Source organism: Bufo bufo, chromosome 3 (assembly GCF_905171765.1).
Source record: "Bufo bufo chromosome 3, aBufBuf1.1, whole genome shotgun sequence".
Classification (NCBI taxonomy): domain Eukaryota; kingdom Metazoa; phylum Chordata; class Amphibia; order Anura; family Bufonidae; genus Bufo; species Bufo bufo.
Genome location: NC_053391.1, coordinates 148,368,261 through 148,388,124, shown reverse-complemented (window position 1 = coordinate 148,388,124; position 19,864 = coordinate 148,368,261).

Sequence of the window (19,864 nt, the reverse complement as noted above, 5' to 3'; positions counted from 1 at the left end):
TAACATACTTTATTTAAAAAATCAGAATGGTAATGGTTTTATAATAAGCCCCGCCTCCTCAGCCCCGATGTGCGTGCAGCCAGTTCGCGTGGCTGCACGCGACATGGAGGAGCTTTAGAGAAAGCTCGTCCATGGCTTTATTCTAACTGCACATGCACTGCTTTTCCTAATAAGAGCAGCGCATGCCCAGTCTGCCCCTGCCACTGGCGCACTCCCTGCTCCGACTCTGTCTCTACAACTGGCTTATTCCTGTCAGAGTTCGGAGCGGGAAGAAAAGTAAGAGCGCGTCTAATCCCCGATGCACTTGTGACCCAGTGTCCACTAAAGCACGGCAGCACACACCATTAATTCTGACAGTAATTGGAGGACATTCACCAATATATGCAGAAAAGTTTGGACCCAAGCTGTCTCCCCCTGAGGGTTGGTCCATTGCCCCAGGAGACACTAGTTTAACTTCTTGCATTCCTGCTCCACATGACCAACTTTTTGACATTTACAACATATTGGTTGGCCACTGGCATCAAACTGGTCAGTGGGTAATTGACCATAATTCCTAGGATTACCATTAGGACCATATCTCGGTCTACCTCTAGGGTACCAAGTACCTCTATCAGGCTGGCGGCTTTGTTTCATGCCCTGTACCTCTTTTTGTAACACCAACATTTTTTGCAAGCAGCAACACAAACTCCTTCAAGTTAACTTTGGTATTTTCATCATATTTCTTAACATTAGACTTTATTGGTGTGCTCCTTTGTTCAGACATAATGGCACCATTATAACCTGGGTCTGAATCAGAACCCAGTACCTTTACTGCAAGCTCCTTAAAGAGGACCTTTCACCTTGAAAAACATTGTGAACTAAGTATGCTGCCATGGAGAGCGGCGCCCGGGGATCTCACTGCACTTACTATTACCCCTGGGCGCCGCTCCGTTCTCCCGTTATGCCCTCCGGTATCTTCACTCACTAAGTTTATAGTAGGCGGTGTCTGCCCTTGTCCTGTGGGCGTCTCCTTCTCCTAGGCTGCAGCGCTGGCCAATCGCAGCGCACAGCTCACAGCCTGGGAGAAAAAAATCTCCCAGGCTGTGAGCTGTGCGCTGCGATTGGCCAGCGCTGCAGCCTAGGAGAAGGAGACGCCCACAGGACAAGGGCAGACACCGCCTACTATAAACTTAGTGAGTGAAGATACCGGAGGTCATAACGGGAGAACGGAGCGGCGCCCAGGGATAATAGTAAGTGCAGTGAGATCCCCGGGTGCCGCTCTCCATGGCAGCATACTTGGTTCACAATGTTTTTTAAGGTGAAAGGTCCTCTTTAAAGTCAAGGAATGGCATATCAGGGTGTTGTAATGCAAGAACTCTCAGCTGGGTTTTTAAAGCATCTAGTCTGGGACCCTCTACAAACTTGTCTTTCAGAGTTCTGTCTCGGTTAAGTACCTCATGAGGACCCATGTGCTGGATGATACGCAGAGCTTCCTGGAGACTTAGAGCAAAATCTCAGGTTTTTTTCACATATCCTTTGTTTGCGGCTAAAGAAATGCATTTTTAACTCTGATAATGTGTGCCTGTCAAACATGCTGGAAAGTCTGACTAAAATTTGGTCAGCAGTAAGCTTTTCAGTACTAGGCCATGACTTAACCTCCCTTAGGGCTGCTCCCTCCAATTGACCAATCAACATAGCGACTTTCTGGTCTTTATTAAGGGAAATCATGTTATAAATGGCGTTCATCTGATCCCTAAAATCTAGGAGGCCCGTAGGCTCTCCTCCATATTTCGGTAACCATGGTGCACCAAAAAAAATATGGTACTGACAAGGGTATTGTTGGAGAAGGGCTAAAAACCCCAGAACTGGCAGGCATATCATGGTCTCCATCTACTGACATGGCAGCACTATGTATAGTAGCACTATGAGGCAGTAACCTAGTCCCTCACTAGCAAATCTCTAGCTAATAATGCAGGAAATCCTCTCACTAGCACAGTCACTTGCTTGTGGCAGATCCCACAAGGGGAACACTTACAGTACAGATTCACCTCAGATACGGGCTGGGGCATTCCTGTAGATGCCACTAGCAGTCCTGATCCACTGGAGCTAGATCCACAATAACTGCTGGTTAGTGATGGCCTTGCGGTTCGCCCGGCGGTCGGTTTGCGGCGAACTTTGCTCGTTCGCGATTTGCCGAATCATTATTTTACATTGTGAAGAACTTTGACCCATGACACATCCATCAGGTGGTACAGGACAGCCAATTGAAAAGTTTCAGCACATGGACATACCCCCTACCTTATAAATAGACCCAATCTGACCGCCATTTTACATTCAGTCTTTTGTCAGTGTAGGGAAAGGTTGCTGTGTGGACTAGGGACAGACTGTTAGGTCCACAAAAGTCTTTTTAAGGACTGGTAAAGGTGTACTATTGATAGGTGTGCAGTACAGAGGGGTGTAATACACTTATAATATACTTTCTAACATAGAAAGCCTATTATAGTTGATTTGTATTGTGCAGCAGTGGTGAGCGGTTCTGCAGCGATACTGCAGCTACACAGAGTGACAAACGCAATTAGAAAAAATAATAACTGGTGTTTGCGGTTTTGCTGCGTTCCCTCTGCTACACACAGTGACAAACGGTATTGGAAAAAATAACTATAACTGGTGTGCGCATGCGCGTACGCAAAAATTATATTGCTGATATTTCACATTGAAAAAAATAATGAATGGAGATCGCAAATTCGAATAATACATCTGGTATGTCACTGCCTATGTTGTAGGACTATTTGTGCACTTCTAGTAATTATTTCTTGGCTGCAAATATGAGCTGAAAGTTTTTCAGGTTCGCCTGCCATTAAAATGAATGGGACCCGCAGCGAACATTTGATCGCGTTCGCGAACCGTCCTGGCAGATGTTCGTCCATCACTACTGCTGGTGCTGGACCGGAAACTGTTTGTGATGCGAAATTGCAGTGGCCAGGTTTGGGGTGGCCCCAATGTTACGTTGGGTCCCCCGGACACCGTTGAGGTTTCACCACGTGTTGCTGCTCTCCAGAAGGGAAGGTATGGCGTGGTGCAAAACACTGCAAAAATTTGGTGCACTACAATGGTAAATTCAATTGACAATGTATGGCTAAACCCTCACTCTGATATAAAAAATTTGACTTTCGCCAATATATTCTTATATCAAGAACATACCGAAGCCTGTGCACCTCTTCAACACTAACCTACTTGCGCCATTTGGCCTATTACAGGTGCCGTATGGGCTATTACAGGAGCATAAGGTCCGACACACAGCAATCGGCTCCCAGTTACTGCTAGCGTGAAATGACACATACAATGGGAGGAGGGAAGCAGATATAGGTCCCAGGTTACCTCCAGCGTGAAGTCACGCATGCAATGGGAGGAGAGAGGAGGCTGTGTCCCACCTATCACTGAGTCATGTGATGCAGGCTACACAGGTGCACCTAAATAATACTCAATCTGGAGTTTACACACCTCCATTTACACATATACAAACAAACTGACAAAGCAAAAGTGGTCCCAAGAGGCAGAGAAATGCTCAAAACCCCAAATGCTGCTGCGCATTTATAACTGGGGGAGCAGAATGGTGTTCCCCATACATCGCCTCATATGCGATGTTTTCACATGTTAGAACTCCACTCTCTACATGTTGCACCGACTGTATGGGCAGAGGAAACCCATGACCGATTTCTTGATGATACAGATGGACAGGAGTACTCCCCAGTCTAACTTTAGTCGGTGGTAGCTCGTACATGACACCTGCCATTTGCTCAGGCCCTTTGAGGAGGTCACTTTATTTGTCAGTCGCCAGGACTACAGGATGAATGATGTCATTCCACTTCTTCAGCTCCTGGAGGGAATACTGATAAATCTGACTGGTGAGGGGCGCCTACATCAAATTGCCACTTGAGCCCTGTGGAGGCTGAACTGGCACAGGAGGAGGAGGAGGACATAAACACCCAGAAATTCTATACAGAAGTAGGTGGTTTATCTGCACAAGCAACAGGAGAGGAGCAGGAGATGTTAGAGGGCAACAAGGAAGATGATGTAGATGACCTCGACAGACCATGGCAGTATGCAGTGGAGATGGATCCAGGGAGTCCCTCCGAGTCCCTTGCGCAAATGGCCAGATGCATGCTGAGTTGCTTGCGTAGTGACAGCCACATTATCACAATTCCACAGAGGGATGACGACTGGCTCTCCACAATGTTAGACCCTTGCCACCGGTCCATCCCTTCTGAGAGAGACGAAAACTCAACTACTATGAGACATCCTTTGAAGTCGGTTTGGTCGCTGTCTACGCACCCCATCGCTTATCCTAACAAAGGTCAACTGGGAGACCCTCTAAGCTCACGTGCCACTGCCATGACTGTTGGAGGGGAGTGTGGAGTGGGGGGGCAGAAGCAGCACCAGCTCCATCAGCAGCAATTTCTGATGAAGAGTTTTCTTCACCTGCCTACTAAAGAAACCACCCAGCAGCAGGAAATTGAGCAGAACCTAAACAGCAAGTGGTGGCATACTTGGACTCTTGGACTGCACCCTGTCACCCCAGATCCAAGATTCCCTGCCCTACTGGGCAGCCAAAATTGAATTGTGGCCGCAACTGGACGAGTTTGCCCTGGGCAAGCTTTCCTGCCTGGCCAGTAGTGAGGCATCAGAGCAGGTGTTTAGTGTGGCAGGTGGCATACAGTAATTACCCCAAAGACAACTCGCCTTTCAGCACAAAATGTTTATAAAGATGAATCAGACCTGGATCAACCAGGATATCCAGATACCAGTGCCTGATAAAACAGACTAGATAATACTGGCAGTAATGATCTGACTGTAGGTAGTGTGCAGAACATTGTGAAAAATGGCCCGTTACTTCTGCCCACGTCCTACTGCCACTATTCTGATACTGTCACCCGCCTGATGCCACATGCCTGCTGTCTCTACTGCCACTGTTACTGCCCCCCCCCCCCCATTATTGTGACTCTTCATGCTGTTGCCACCCTGACCAGTCTGTTCCAGGGCTAGTATTGTGACTCTTCATGCTGTTGCTACCCTCACCAGCCTGTTATGGTGCCACTAGTGTCCCTGTTTAGCCATGTTCGTTTACAAAAAAGAGGGAGGGGACCTAACCTGGGTAAAGGTATTTGTATACACATATATATTAATGCCAAGAATGGCCTAGACCTACCTTGACCCAGGTATAAAGTGTGTATTAAAACTTCACTTTTAATTCAACATAATTCAATTAAAACACTTTGTTTCCACCCCAAAGAGTTGACGACTTAGTTGCTGCCAGGGTGAGGGAGATGTGCACTCCTATTCTCCTATTCACCACAACTATATCTGCAGAGCTTGAACATAGGGGGGCAATGTGTGGATTGACTAATGTAAGCAAACTACCTGTAGTTGCCTGGAAAAACTGATTACATGGAATAGGTGACTGTGCTCCTACACACAAACGTTCACAGCACTGCACACTTGTCTGACACTACGTCAGTAGCTGTCAAGACGCATTCACACACTGCACACGCGCTGCTAAGCGCTCCACCTAGCTCAAAAAACCTTGCTATATTGAATGAAATGTCCTACACAAGGACTTCTAAGCTAATAAGCAACATTGGAGTGGACAACAATTGATTAAAACAATCAACTGCCCCCCAACATGTTTCACCAGATCACTGGCTTCTTCGGGGGTTTGGGCAGCATACGCTCAAACCCCTGAAGAAGCTAGTGATCTGGTGAAACATGTTGGGGGGCAGTTGAGTGTTTCCATCAATCTCTGTCACTTCTTATTTTTTTTTTCTCAGTTGGTTTAAAGGGAATGTGTCAGCAGATTTGTATTTCTGAAACTGCCTGACCTGTTACATGTGTGTTTGGCAGCTGAAGGCATCTGTGTTGGTCCAATGTTCATATGTGCCTGCATTGCTGAGAAAAATTATGTTTTAATATATGCAAATGAGCCTCTAGGAGCAACGGAGGTGTTGCCAGTACAGCTAGAGGCTCTGCTCTCTCTGCAACTGCCGAGCCCTCTCCACTTTCATTGACAGGTCCAGGCATTATGATGTTTTCACTTCCTGGCCCATCAATCAAAGTGGAGAGAGTGTGGCATTTGCAGAGAAAGCAGAGCATCTAGGTGTAAAGGCAATCCCCCCATTACTCCTAAAGGCTCATTTTCATATATAAAAAAATTCTTTTTTTTTCAGTAATGTAGACACATATGAACATGGGACCAACACAGATGCTTTCAGCTGCCAAGTGCACATGTAACAGGTCAGCCAGTGTCATAAGTACAAATCTGCTGACAGATGCCCTTTAAACCAACTGAGAAAAAAATAAGAAGTGGCCGAGATCGATGCACAGAAACACTTTAGCAACAGTTTAAATCCGTTAAAAGTGAAAAGTATTCACTGACTGATCCTGTACTCAAGTGTGAACTCAATTAGTACCTTAAAGGGAACCTGTCACCTCACTGAGCGTTTCTAAATGTTCATTGTGTTACCCTAAACATATAAATTACACTTTTAATTTAATTTGCAGACGAATTCAATAAGTATTATGCATTTTTGTACTTCCCGCCTTCTATGCAAATTAACATTAAAGAGTCATATCTTACTTGTGTGACCAGAGAAGAGTCATATTTTCAAGCTCTGACTCATCTCAGGTTAATTTGCATATGTATCAAATCGTTTTTTTTACACAATAAAAGCACACAGAGCTATGGGGACTGGGTATTGCGGATGTGCTAGCGGCCATCTAGCAACCCGTGTCCTCAGCTCTATACCCAAAATCCAGGTGACAGGTTCCCTTTAATCTGTACATATCTTAAAGTCAATGTGGATAGACTGTTTAAAGAATCAAAAAGGTTCCGATGAACATTTCTATCAATACTAAAGTAGCAACGTGCGCTAGGCAGCAATGGCTTCTGAATATACTGCCAATAATAATATGATGGCTTCTGATTATTGCTCATTTCCGCACTCAAGGCCATGCCATTTAAAAAATTGCCATTGAAAGTTCACTTGATAGGGAAAAAAAAATCACACAGAAAAGTTGCTCCGTTTTGGAGGTCAAATAATGTTTTTCAGTCTGGAACCAGAATTGTATGTCAGCTGTTTACCACCGCCGTGTAAAAAGCTGCAGTGTCAAGGAGCACAGGTTGTTTTGGGTATTAGTGCTGTTCACACATTCCAGTGGTTTTAATATTGGTTTATTTGCTCATGCAGGGATTAAGCGCTACAAAGCATCCTAATCTGCTAACAACCTGTGTTTCTTTAAAGTGTCTGAAATCCTCGCGCTCTTGTCCTGGTCTTGGAGTGGACCCTACTGTTAGCTTAAAAGCTTTTTAGACTAAAAAAGGAGAACATTTTATGCTCCCATTAGTAGGAAACACATGGTGCCATTTACTAATTGCCTCCATCTGTAAACTTGGTTAGCATAAAAAAATATATATTTTCCACTTCTATCCACATCTTTTTTTTTTCACTGTTATTGTTGTGTTGCTGAAAACTAACATTTTGAGAATTTTGAGTGCTTTAAACACTGTAATGTGTAACGTTCATTGTGTTAAATGGAATGTGAATATGTGGATTGCTATATGATTTGTGTTTAGCATCAAAATAATGGAACATATATATTTGTATGTACGTGTATAATGCTGATATCATTTATGGAAAGGGAGTAGTTTTCTAGCAATCTAATATGATTTTTCCATGACTTTTCTGATGCATTTCAATAGCTCATTGAATAGATCAATATCACACATGTTTAACACAAGTCTATCTCAAGAATACAACATGACTAATGAAATGTTCTTTTTGAAGAATATTGGCACCAATTGGCACCATCCTTAAAGGGTTTCTGTCACCAGAATTAACCCTATTAAAGTAGCTGACATTAGCGATGTGCTAATGTCAGCTGAACCTAACTAGCCTATTCTTACTTTAATCTATGGCCCCATTACTCCAGAAATATAACGCTTATAATATGCTAATTAGCCTCTAGGTGCAGGGGGGGGGCGTTGCCCCTGCTCCTATAGGCTCTGATCTCCCACCTCTGGCCACGCCCTGCTACACTAGATTGACAGGGCCAGGCAGCGTTGGTCTCCTACTGCCAGCCCTGTCTGCCATGTAAATCTCGCACCTGCACCGTCCCGCAGTGAGTGAAGGGGGCGCTCGCTAGCTGCCGGATTCCTCACTGCACCTGCGCCGTTCAGTACTGAACGGCGCAAGATTTCCCCAGAGCACAGGGCCGGCAGTTGGAGGTGAAGGCTGCCTGCCCCTGTCAATCTAGTGTAGCAGGGTGTGGCCAGAGGTGGGAGAATGGAGCCTCTAGGAGCAGAGGCATTGTTCCCCCTGCTTCTAGAGGCTAATTAGCAAATGATAAAAGTTATATTTCTGGAGTAACGGGGGCATAGATAAAAGTAGGAATAGGTTAGTTAGGTTCAGCTGACATTAGCACATCACTAATGTCAGCTAGTTTAATAGGGTTAATTCTGGTGACATAAACCCTTTAAAAATAAGGGGAACACTTGTATATTTTCAGCCTAAAATTCCATATATAATATATTCAGTGGCAAGGATTCATATGTATCAGAACATTTTATAAAGTAAAATACTAAAAACAGACTTTCAAAAGGTATTTATTATATAGGACTGAAGAATATAATCCTTCCACAAGTGATCCAAGAGGATTGTAGTTTTAAATGTCGACAATGCATACTAAAAACGACATTGTTTTTTTCCTGCAGTATATAAATAGTATTTTGGAAAATATTTGTTTGTGAAAATCAAAACCAAATATATTCAATAATTCAACATATACACTCCTTAGCATCACAATTGCAGCACCAAGAAGGACATTTCAAAAGGTTATGCAAATCAAGGAAGTGGAAGTTGTTTGCTAAGATCTGCAAATAATCACAATTTAAAGCACCTAGCTCCAATTGGTGGTATAGAAGATCTGTGGCATAGAGATCTGTGGAGGGGCATTAAAGCCAGATTGAAAGCAATGTTTTTTTAGCCATGAAACCTAAAAAATCAGATCAAGTTATGTGGGATGATTGTGTGATGCTTCCTGTTCATCAGCATGCCAGTCATTGCCACTGATCGCAAACCAAGAGAGAGAGAATTCTTGAACTAAGAGACCTTAATTTATAACTCCAGCAGATTACTACATGCGGGCTCGGACTGGCCCACCGGGGAGCCGGGAAAATCCTCGGTGGGCCCCTGCCTAGTTGAAGCCTCGCCCCTCTACTGGGAAGCCCCACCCCTCACGGACATCTCTCTCACCAGGAGCATCTCCAGAGACTGGACTAAACACTAGCTTGTGGTTATAGGACCTGTGGTGATGTCACAGTAATGTGATCAGCCATGTGTGTGGGAGGAGTTAGGGGAACACAGGCTGTGCTGTGAAAAATGCAGAGGTACTTCATGTATGGAAGGTGTGTATAAAGCAGGGCTATGTCAGTGTAACCAGTCTATTGTGCAGTTTTCTGTGTGTAATGTGCACACAGTAGTTCTATCTGTGTAATGGACATGTAGCAGGCTGTGCTGTGAAAAATGCAGAGGTACTTCATGTATGGAAGGTGTGTATAAAGCAGGGCTATGTCAGTGTAACCAGTCTATTGTGCAGTTTTCTGTGTGTAATGTGCACACAGTAGTTCTATCTGTGTAATGGACATGTAGCAGAGCTGTGTGTGCAATGTGTATATAGTAAACTATCTGTGTAATGGGCATGTGGTAGAGCTGTGTATGTTATATGTATATAGTAGTGTGAGGTGGGCGCTGTGTATGGCAGCGTCAGGCGGGTGCTGTGTATGGCAGCATCAGGCGGGCGCTGTGTATGGCAGTGTCAGGCAGGCATTGTGTATGGCAGCGTCAGGTGTATGGCAATGTCAGGTGGGTTCTGTGTATGGCAGCATCAAGTGGGCGCAGTGTCTGGCAGTGTCAGGTGGGCGCTGTGAATGGCAGTGTCAGGTGGGCGCTGTGAATGGCAACGTCAGGTGGGCGCTGTGAATGGCAGTGTCAGATGGGCACTGTGAATAGCAGCGTCAGGTGGGTGCTGTGAATGGCAGCGTCAGGTGGGCGCTGTGTAGGGTAGCGTCAGGTGAGACCTGTGTATGGCAGTGTCGGTCGGGCATTGTGTATGGCAGCGTCAGGTGGGCGCTGTGTATGGCATCGTCAGGTGGGCGCTGTGAAAGGCAGCGTCAAGTGGGCACTGTGTATGGCAGCGTCAGGTGGGCACTGTGTATGGCAGCGTCAGGTGGGCACTGTGTATGGCAGCGTCAGGTGGGCACTGTGTATGGCAGCGTCAGGTGGGCGCTGTGAATGGCAGCGTAAGGTGGGCGTTGTGAATGGCAGCGTCAGGTGGGCGCTGTGTTTGGCAGTGTCAGGTGGGCACTGTAAATGGCAGCGTCAGGGGGGCGCTGTGTATGGCAGCATCAGGGGGGCGCTGTGTATGGCAGCGTCAGGTGGGCCCTGTGTATGGCGGTGTCAGGTGGGCGCTGTGTAGGCAGCGTCAGATGGGCCCTGTGTTTGGCAGCGTCAGGTGGGCACTGTGTATGGCAGCGTCAGGTGGGCCCTGTGTTTGGCAGCGTCAGGTGGGCCCTGTGTTTAGCAGCGTCAGGTGGGTGCTGTGTATGGTAGCATCAGGTGGGCGCTGTGTATGCTAGTGTCAGGTGGGCACTGTGTATGGCATCGTCAAGTGGGCGCTGTGTATGGCAGCGTCAGGTGGGCCCTGTATATGGCAGTGTCAGGTGGGTGCTGTGTATGGCAGCGTCAGGAGGGCGCAGTGTATGTCAGCATCAGGCGGGCGCAGTGTATAGCAGCGTCAGGCGGGCGCAGTGTATGGCAGCGTCAAGTAGGCGCAGTGTATGGCAGCATCAGGTGGGCGCAGTGTGTGGCAGCAGTGGTCTTATGTTTAGTGTATGATGTTGGATAAATGTGAAATTGTCTACATTTATTTCTGCATGGGAGACTAGCAATGGTTTCTCTGCAGAAATATCAGCCTCATAACGTTATGTGGGCCTATGCATTATATACACTGCTCAAAAAAATAAAGGGAACACTTAAACAGCACAATGTAACTCCAAGTCAATCACACTTCTGTGAAATCAAACTGTCCACTTAGGAAGCAAGACTGAGTGACAATCAATTTCACATGCTGTTGTGCAAATGGGATAGACAACAGGTGGAAATTATAGGCAATTAGCAAGACACCCCTAATAAAGGAGTGGTTCTGCAGGTGGTGACCACAGACCACTTCTCAGTTCCTATGCTTCCTCGCTGATGTTTTGGTCACTTTTGAATGCTGGCGGTGCTTTCACTCTAGTGGTAGCATGAGACGGAGTCTACAACCCACACAAGTGGCTCAGGTAGTGCAGCTTATCCAGGATGGCACATCAATGCGAGCTGTGGCAAGAAGGTTTGCTGTGTCTGTCAGCGTAGTGCCAACCCCCCCCCCCCCACACACACATGCCAGTATCAAGTGCCTCTCTCCTCCCCCCCATGTCCCAGTATCATAGTGCCATCTCCACCCCCACAAAAAAAGTGCCAGTATCAAGTGCCTCTCTCCCTCCCCCCCCCCCATGTGCCAGTATCAGGTGCCAACCCCTCTCCCCCCTCCATGTGCCAGTATCAGGTGCCTCTCTCCCCCCCATGTGCCAGTATCAGGTGCCAACCCCCCTCCCCCCAGGTGCCAGTATCAGGTGCCTCCCCCCCATGTGCCAGTATCAGGTGCCAACCCCCCCTCCCCCCCAGGTGTCAGTATCAGGTGCCTCTCCCCTCCCCATGTGCCAATATCAGGTGCCAACCCCCCCTCCCCCCCAGGTGTCAGTATCAAGTGCCTATCTCCTCCCCCCCATGTCCCAGTATCATAGTGCCATCTCCCCCCACAAAAAAAGTGCCAGTATCAAGAGCCTCTCTCCCTCCCCCCCATGTGCCAGTATCAGGTGCCTCTCTCCCCCCCATGTGCCAGTATCAGGTGCCAACCCCCCCTCCCCCCAGGTGCCAGTATCAGGTGCCAACCCCTCTCTCCCCCCCCCCCATGTGCCAGTATCAGGTGCCAACCCCCTCCCCTCCCCCCAGGTGCCAGTATCAGGTGCCAACCCCTCTCTCCCCCCCATGTGCCAGTATCAGGTGCCTCTCCCCCCCCCATGTGCCAGTATCAGGTGCCAACCTCCCCCCCCCCCATGTGCCAGTATTAAGTGCCTCCCGCCCCCCCATAGCAGTAACAGTCGGGTATTAAAAAAAGAAAATAAACACTTCTATTTACCTCCATGTCAGCCTCTTCCTGTGTCCCGCCCTGTATGTCCATATATGGAGTCAGTGCTTGTATTTCAGAAAAGTTTCTGCTGGGATTTGAACCCACAACCTGCTGTATCAGAGGCAAAGCACTTAACCACAAGACCATAAGAGGTGCCTTGCTGCTGACTGAAAAAATATGAGACTTCTACTTTTATAGCTGGCTAAGTGTACATCTATACACATGACAGCTGCTCATATATAGAGATATAGCAGAGCTGAGTGTGCTGGGACACCTGTCATATAGAGATATAGTAGTGCTGGGTGTGTTGGGGCAGCTGTCATGTGTATAGATGTACACTTAGCCAGCTATAACAGTAGAAGTCTCATTTTTTTTTTAATCAGTTCTAATGCAGCCTTTATGGCTGTGTGTGTAAAAGACATCGATATTTAACTAACTTGAAAATAAACTGTCACACACGCTGCCGGGGCGCAGGGCCCCCTTGGCAGCCCGGGCCCCGAAGCAGCTGCTTCCCTGGTAGTTACGCCACTGGTTAAAACCAAAAACCAGTGTAGGCTATCTCCTCCACAACCTCCTCAACCTCCTACTCCATATGGACCTTGTCCTCCTAGATCAAGATTATTATTTTTTATTTTTACGTATTTTATGTTATTTGAAGTCCCTATCCACATTTGTTTGCAGAGCACTTGCCATGCTCTTAACCACATTTTGCTGGCATTTGCAGCCCTCTAGCCCTCTTCCATGACATTTTTAGAGCCATTTTAGTGCTAAAAAGTTTGGGTCCCCATTGACTTCAATGGGGTTCGGGTTCGGGGTCAAGTTCGGGTCACGAACTCGAACCTTTTTGTGAAGTTCGGCCGAACTCGTCGAAGCTGAACATCCAGGTGTCCGCTCAAGTCTACTCACAAGCATTTAATACTGTGCCACATAAAAGGTTAGTTAATGAGTAGGTAACTAGCTCAGTGATAGAAAACAGAGTGGTACATATTCACTAGTGAGGTACCTCAGGGGTCAGTATTGGGCCCTATTCTCTTCAATATATTTATTAATAATCTTGTAGAAGGCTTGCACAGTAAGATATACATTTTTGCAGATGACACTAAACTGTGTAAAGTAATTAACACGGAAGAGGACAGTATACAGCTGCAGACGGATCTGGATAGATTGGATGCTTGGGCAAAGAAGTGGTAGATGAGGTTTAACACTGACAAATGTAAGGTCATGCACATGGAAAGGAATCATGCAAGTCACCCGTACATATTAAATCGTAAAACACTAAGTAACACTGACATCGAAAAGTACTTAGGAATTTTTGTGGACAGCAAACTTAACTGTAGAAACCGGTGTCAGATAGCTGCTGCCAAAGCCAATAAGATTGTGGGGTGCATCAAAAAGGGGCATATATGCACAGGATGAGAATATAGTCCTACCACTTTTTTTTTATGTATTGTGTACAATTCTGGGCTCCTGTGACCAAGACATAGCAGAGCTGGAGAGGGTTCAGAGGAGGACAACTAAAGTAATAACTGGAATGGGGGGACTACAGTAGCCAGAAAGATTATCAAAATTAGGATTATTCAATTTAGAAAAAAAAATGAGGGGAGATCTAATTACTATGTATAAATATATCAGGGGTCAGTACAAAGATCTTTCCCATCATCTACACCCTGTACAGAATTATTAGGCAAATGAGTATTTTGACCACATCATCCACTTTATGCATGTTGTCTTACTCCAAGCTGTATAGGCTCAAAAGCCTACTACCAATTAAGCATATTAGGTGATGTGCATCTCTGTAATGAGAAGGGGTGTGGTCTAATGACATCAACACCCTATATCAGGTGTGCATAATTATTAGGCAACTTCCTTTCCTTTGGCAAAATGGGTCAAAAGAAGGACTTGACAGGCTCAGAAAAGTCAAAAATAGTGAGATATCTTGCAGAGGGATGCAGCACTCTTAAAATTGCAAAGCTTCTGAAGCGTGATCATCGAACTATCAAGCGTTTTATTCAAAATAGTCAACAGGGTCGCAAGAAGCGTGTGGAAAAACCAAGGAGCAAAATCACTGCCCATGAACTGAGAAAAGTCAAGCGTGCAGCTGCCAAGATGCCACTTGACACCAGTTTGGCCATATTTCAGAGCTGCAACATCACTGGAGTGCCCAAAAGCACAAGGTGTGCAATACTCAGAGACATGGCCAAGGTAAGAAAGGCTGAAAGACGACCACCACTGAACAAGACACACAAGCTGAAACGTCAAGACTGGGCCAAGAAATATCTCAAGACTGATTTTTCTAAGGTTTTATGGACTGATGAAATGAGAGTGAGTTTTGATGGGCCAGATGGATGGGCCCGTGGCTGGATTGGTAAAGGGCAGAGAGCTCCAGTCCGACTCAGACGCCAGCAAGGTGGAGGTGGAGTACTGGTTTGGGCTGGTATCATCAAAGATGAGCTTGTGGGGCCTTTTCGGGTTGAGGATGGAGTCAAGCTCAACTCCCAGTCCTACTGCCAGTTTCTGGAAGACACCTTCTTCAAGCAGTGGTACAGGAAGAAGTCTGCATCCTTCAAGAAAAACATGATTTTCATGCAGGACAATGCTCCATCACACGCGTCCAAGTTCTCCACAGCGTGGCTGGCAAGAAAGGGTATAAAAGAAGAAAATCTAATGACATGGCCTCCTTGTTCACCTGATCTGAACCCCATTGAGAACCTGTGGTCCATCATCAAATGTGAGATTTACAAGGAGGGAAAACAGTACACCTCTCTGAACAGTGTCTGGGAGGCTGTGGTTGCTGCTGCACGCAATGTTGATGGTGAACAGATCAAAACACTGACAGAATCCATGGATGGCAGGCTTTTGAGTGTCCTTGCAAAGAAAGGTGGCTATATTGGTCACTGATTTGTTTTTGTTTTGTTTTTGAATGTCAGAAATGTATATTTGTGAATGTTGAGATGTTATATTGGTTTCACTGGTAAAAATAAATAATTGAAATGGGTATATATTTGTTTTTTGTTAAGTTGCCTAATAATTATGCACAGTAATAGTCACCTGCACACACAGATATCCCCCTAAAATAGCTAAAACTAAAAACAAACTAAAAACTACTTCCAAAAATATTCAGCTTTGATATTAATGAGTTTTTTGGGTTCATTGAGAACATGGTTGTTGTTCAATAATAAAATTAATCCTCAAAAATACAACTTGCCTAATAATTCTGCACTCCCTGTATTTATACCCAGGACTGTGACTGTGATGAGGAAACATCCTCTATGTCTAGAGGAAACATAGAAGAGGATTCTTTATGGTTAGAGCAGTGAGACTATGGAACTCTCTGCCTGAGGAGGTGGTGATGGTTAATTCACTAAAACTCTTTTCACTAAAAAGAGGGGCCTGTATTTCTGGAGTGTAATAATATTACAGGTTATAGTTACTAGATTTCTGGAGAATGGTCATTGATCCAGGGAGTTATTCTCATTGCCTGATTGGAGTCCGGAAGTTTTTTTTCCCCCTAAAATTAAGAAAATTAGCTTCTACCTCACAGGTTTTTTTTTGCCTTCCTCTGGATCATCTTGTAGGATACCAGGTTGAACTGAATGGACAGATGTATTTTTTTTAGCCTTACAAACTATGTTACTGTTATTATAAGTGGTGATGCACTAGTTATTCACCCATTCAGAGAAGACAATGAGGTGCTAGGAAAAAAATGACCCCCTTTAGATGACACTAACGGATACACTGTCATGTTGTGATGGCTGCTGCAGAGAAGCAGAACATCAACAAAAGCTGAAGTGGGAAGAGAAAGCTACCTGTCCAGAAGGAAAGTAGATTACCTGGCCAGAGGTTGCATAAGAGTAAGGACCAATGTCATTAACAGGGCCTCAAGGGGCCACAGTGTGGAGGCCCAAAGTTGAGTCTCTAGGTTTGATACAAGCCAAGGTGACTAGAGAGAGGGACAACCACAGACTTGAGATGACTAAGTCAAATATCAGGTCAAATGATGATGATCAAAGTCCCAAGGAAAAGCTGAGTCCCCTTAAGAAGATGCAGCATAAGAAGGGTTAGTACCACTGGGGAAAAAAGGAAACTATACTCTTGGCAACACATTAACCCCTGAAAATACTGGACTTGGAGGGACAGGGAGGTAAAGCTGGATGACCGCAAGTATGTAGAGACTCCAAACTGGATGGCCTAGTGTTTATAATATCTCCAAGGTAGCAGAACATCCCACTTGGGTCTAACACTAGCAATTGTGTAAATGTGGACTGTAAATACAGGGTGAGACAAAAATCTCAGGATACCCTTTTATTTCAGAAATGAAAGGGAAAGTGGAATATATAAATACCCCAGCCAGGGAGCTTATCTTTTAGTATATGTCCAGAACATGGGCCCCAATCTTGAAAGCTGCCATATTCGATCAAGGGCAAATTTTTCCAATGGGAATGGGGTTATGTGGCACATCAAAGAAGACCAGAATTTGCCATATCTCTTGTGTATCAAAAGATATAAACACAGAAACTTCAAAACTTTAAAGTTCAAAATTCGTGTTCAGCACCAGGGACAACACATTGAACACATCAAATAGCTGTGCATCACAGGGAACATTACTGCTGGTTGTTGTTGTTGCAATTTTCTGCGATGCTGACTTTTGAACCACAAGAGATATTGCAAATTTGATTGCGCCAAATTGATTTCTGAAAAATTCAGGTCTTCTTTGATGTGCTACATGACCCCCTTCCCTCTGGAAAAATTTGCCCTCTATCCATTATGGTGGCTTTCAAGATGCTGTCCATGATCCGGACATAGTCTAAAATATAAGTTCCCTCATCCATTACTTGCTAGGATATTCGGATATTTAATTTTAACTTTTGTTTCTGAACTAAAAGGGTGTCCTGAGACTTTTGACTCACTCTGTAGTTGCATGGACTGTACCTCTACATGAGTACCAATATGCTGCAGATGCACTGCAGATGTGTAACTGACAAAAGTATATGCCCTCACTTTAACCGCCTCACGTCCGCCCATAGGATATAAACGTCCTATGGGTGGACGTCTATTTCTGACAGCACGTTTTAAAACGTCCTGTCAGAAATAGCAGCTGCACGCTAATCGTGCAGCTGCTGATCGGGTTGCCCGCTGTCAGTGACAGCAGGGCAACCCTAAGACAAGGCAGGGACAGTGCCCAGGTGTCCCTGCCTTCACGATCGCTGCAGACACAGCGCTCACCGAGCGCTGTGTCTGCAGAGAAGGAAGCGCTGTGCGCTTCCTGTTCCGGCCCGGCGGTCATGTGACCGCCGTGACCGGAGAGTGCAGGGGCTGTGTGAGGTCTCTCAGAGACCTCGATCAGCCCTGCTGTGAGGCTGTACAGCGCAGGATTGCTGCTGTACAGCCTCTATAGGGGTGCATTTGTCCTGTAACTGGGGCTACTATGTCAGCCCCAGTTAAAGGAGAAATCAACAGTGTAAAAAAAAAAAAAAAAAAAAGTGAAGTAAATGTCCCCCAGAGGTCTTGTATGACCTTATGGGGGACGAAAAGTGTAAAATAAAATAAAAATAAAATAAAGGGTTGAAAAAATAAAATAAAAAAAAGTTTCACATGTAAAAAAAAAAAAAATCCCAAGTAAGGAATAAAAAAAAAATTAAAAATAGAAAAAATAAAATAAAATAGACATATTTAGTATTGCCGCGTCCGTAAAAACCAGCTCTATAAAAATATCACATGACCTAACCCCTCGGGTGAACACCGTAAAAAAAAAAAAAAACTGTGTCAAAACAAGCAATTTTTGTCACCTTGCATCACAAAAGGTACAACACCAAGTGATCAAAAACGCGTATGTCCCACAAAATGGTACCAATAAAACCGTCACCTCATCCCGCAAAAAATGAGCCCCTACATAAGAAAATCTCTCAAAAAATAAAAAAACTATAGCTCTTAGAACATGGAGACACTAAAACATCATTTTTTTGGTTTCAAAAATGCTATTATTGTGTTAAAGTGAAACAAATAAAAAAAAGTATACATATTAGGTATTGCCGCGTCCGTAAAAACCATCTCTATAAAAATATCACATGACTTAACCCCTCGGGTGAACACCGTAAAAAAAAAAAAAAAAAAACGGTGTCAAAACAAGCAATTTTTGTCACCTTGCATCACAAAAGGTGCAACACCAAGTGATCAAAAACGCGTATGTCCCACAAAATGGTACCAATAAAACCGTCACCTCATCCCGCAAAAAATGAGCCCCTACATAAGAAAATCTCTCAAAAAATAAAAAAACTATAGCTCTCAGAACATGGACACATTAAAACATAATTTTTTGGTTTCAAAAATGCTATTATTGTGTAAAACTTTAATAAATGAGAAAAAGTATACATATTAGGTATCGCCACGTCCGTAACAATCTGCTCTATAAAAATGTCACTTGACTGAACCCCTCAGGTGAACGCTGTAAAAATAAATAAATAGAAACTGTGCTAAAACAACCAATTTTTTGGTCACCTTGCCCCATAAAGTGTTATAATGAATGATCAAAAAATCATATGTACCCAAAAATAGTACTAATAAAACTGGCACCTTATCCCCTAGTTTCCAAAATGGGGTCACTTCTTGGGAGTTTCTACTGTAAGGGTGCATCAGGGGGCTTCAAATGGGACATGGCATCTAAAAACCATGTGGAGTTCCTTTCCTTCTGCGCCCTGCCGTGTGCCCATACAGCAGTTTATGACCACATGTGGGGTGTTTCTGTAAACCGCAGAATCTGGGTAATAAATATTGAGTTTTGTTTGGCTGTTAACCATCGATGTGTTAAAGAAAAAAATTGATTAAAATGGAAAATCTGCCAAAAAAGTGAAATTTAAAAATTTGATCTCCATTTTCCTTTAATTCTTGTGGAACGCCTAAAGGGTTAACAAAGTTTGTAAAATCGGTTTTGAATACCTTGAGGGGTGTAGTTTCTACAATGGGGTCATTTATGGGGGTATTTACTATGTAGGCCCCACAAAGTGACTTCAGACCTGAACTGGTCCTTATAAAGTGGGTTTTGGCAATTTTCTTAAAAATTTGAAGAATTGCTTCTAAACTTCTAAGCCTTCTAACGTCCTAAAAAAATAAAATGACATTTCCAAAATGATGCCAACATAAAGTAGACATATGGGGAATGTTAAATAATAAATATTTTATGAGGTATCACTTTCTGTTTTAAAAGCAGAGAAATTGAAATTTAGAAAATTGCGAATTTTTCAAATTTTTGGGTAAATTTGGGATTTTTTCATAAATAAAGGTGAAATATTTTGACTCAAATTTATGACTATCATGAAGTACAATGTGTCACGAGAAAACAATCTCTGAATGACTTGGATAAATAAAGGCGTTCCAAAGTTATTACCACATAAAGTGAGATATGTCAGTTTTGCAAAATTTGGCCTGGTCAGGAAGGGGGCAAAGGGCCCAGATGGGAAGTGGTTAAAAAGCACTCCCACACAATGTTTTATTCTCTGGCCCATTAGAAAAATGCATGACATATATTGTAGTGAAGGTAAACTTTTACTGGTGACTCTCCAACTAACACAGTGTCTTATGTGTCCATAAGAAGTCAGTTCATTCCTATAGG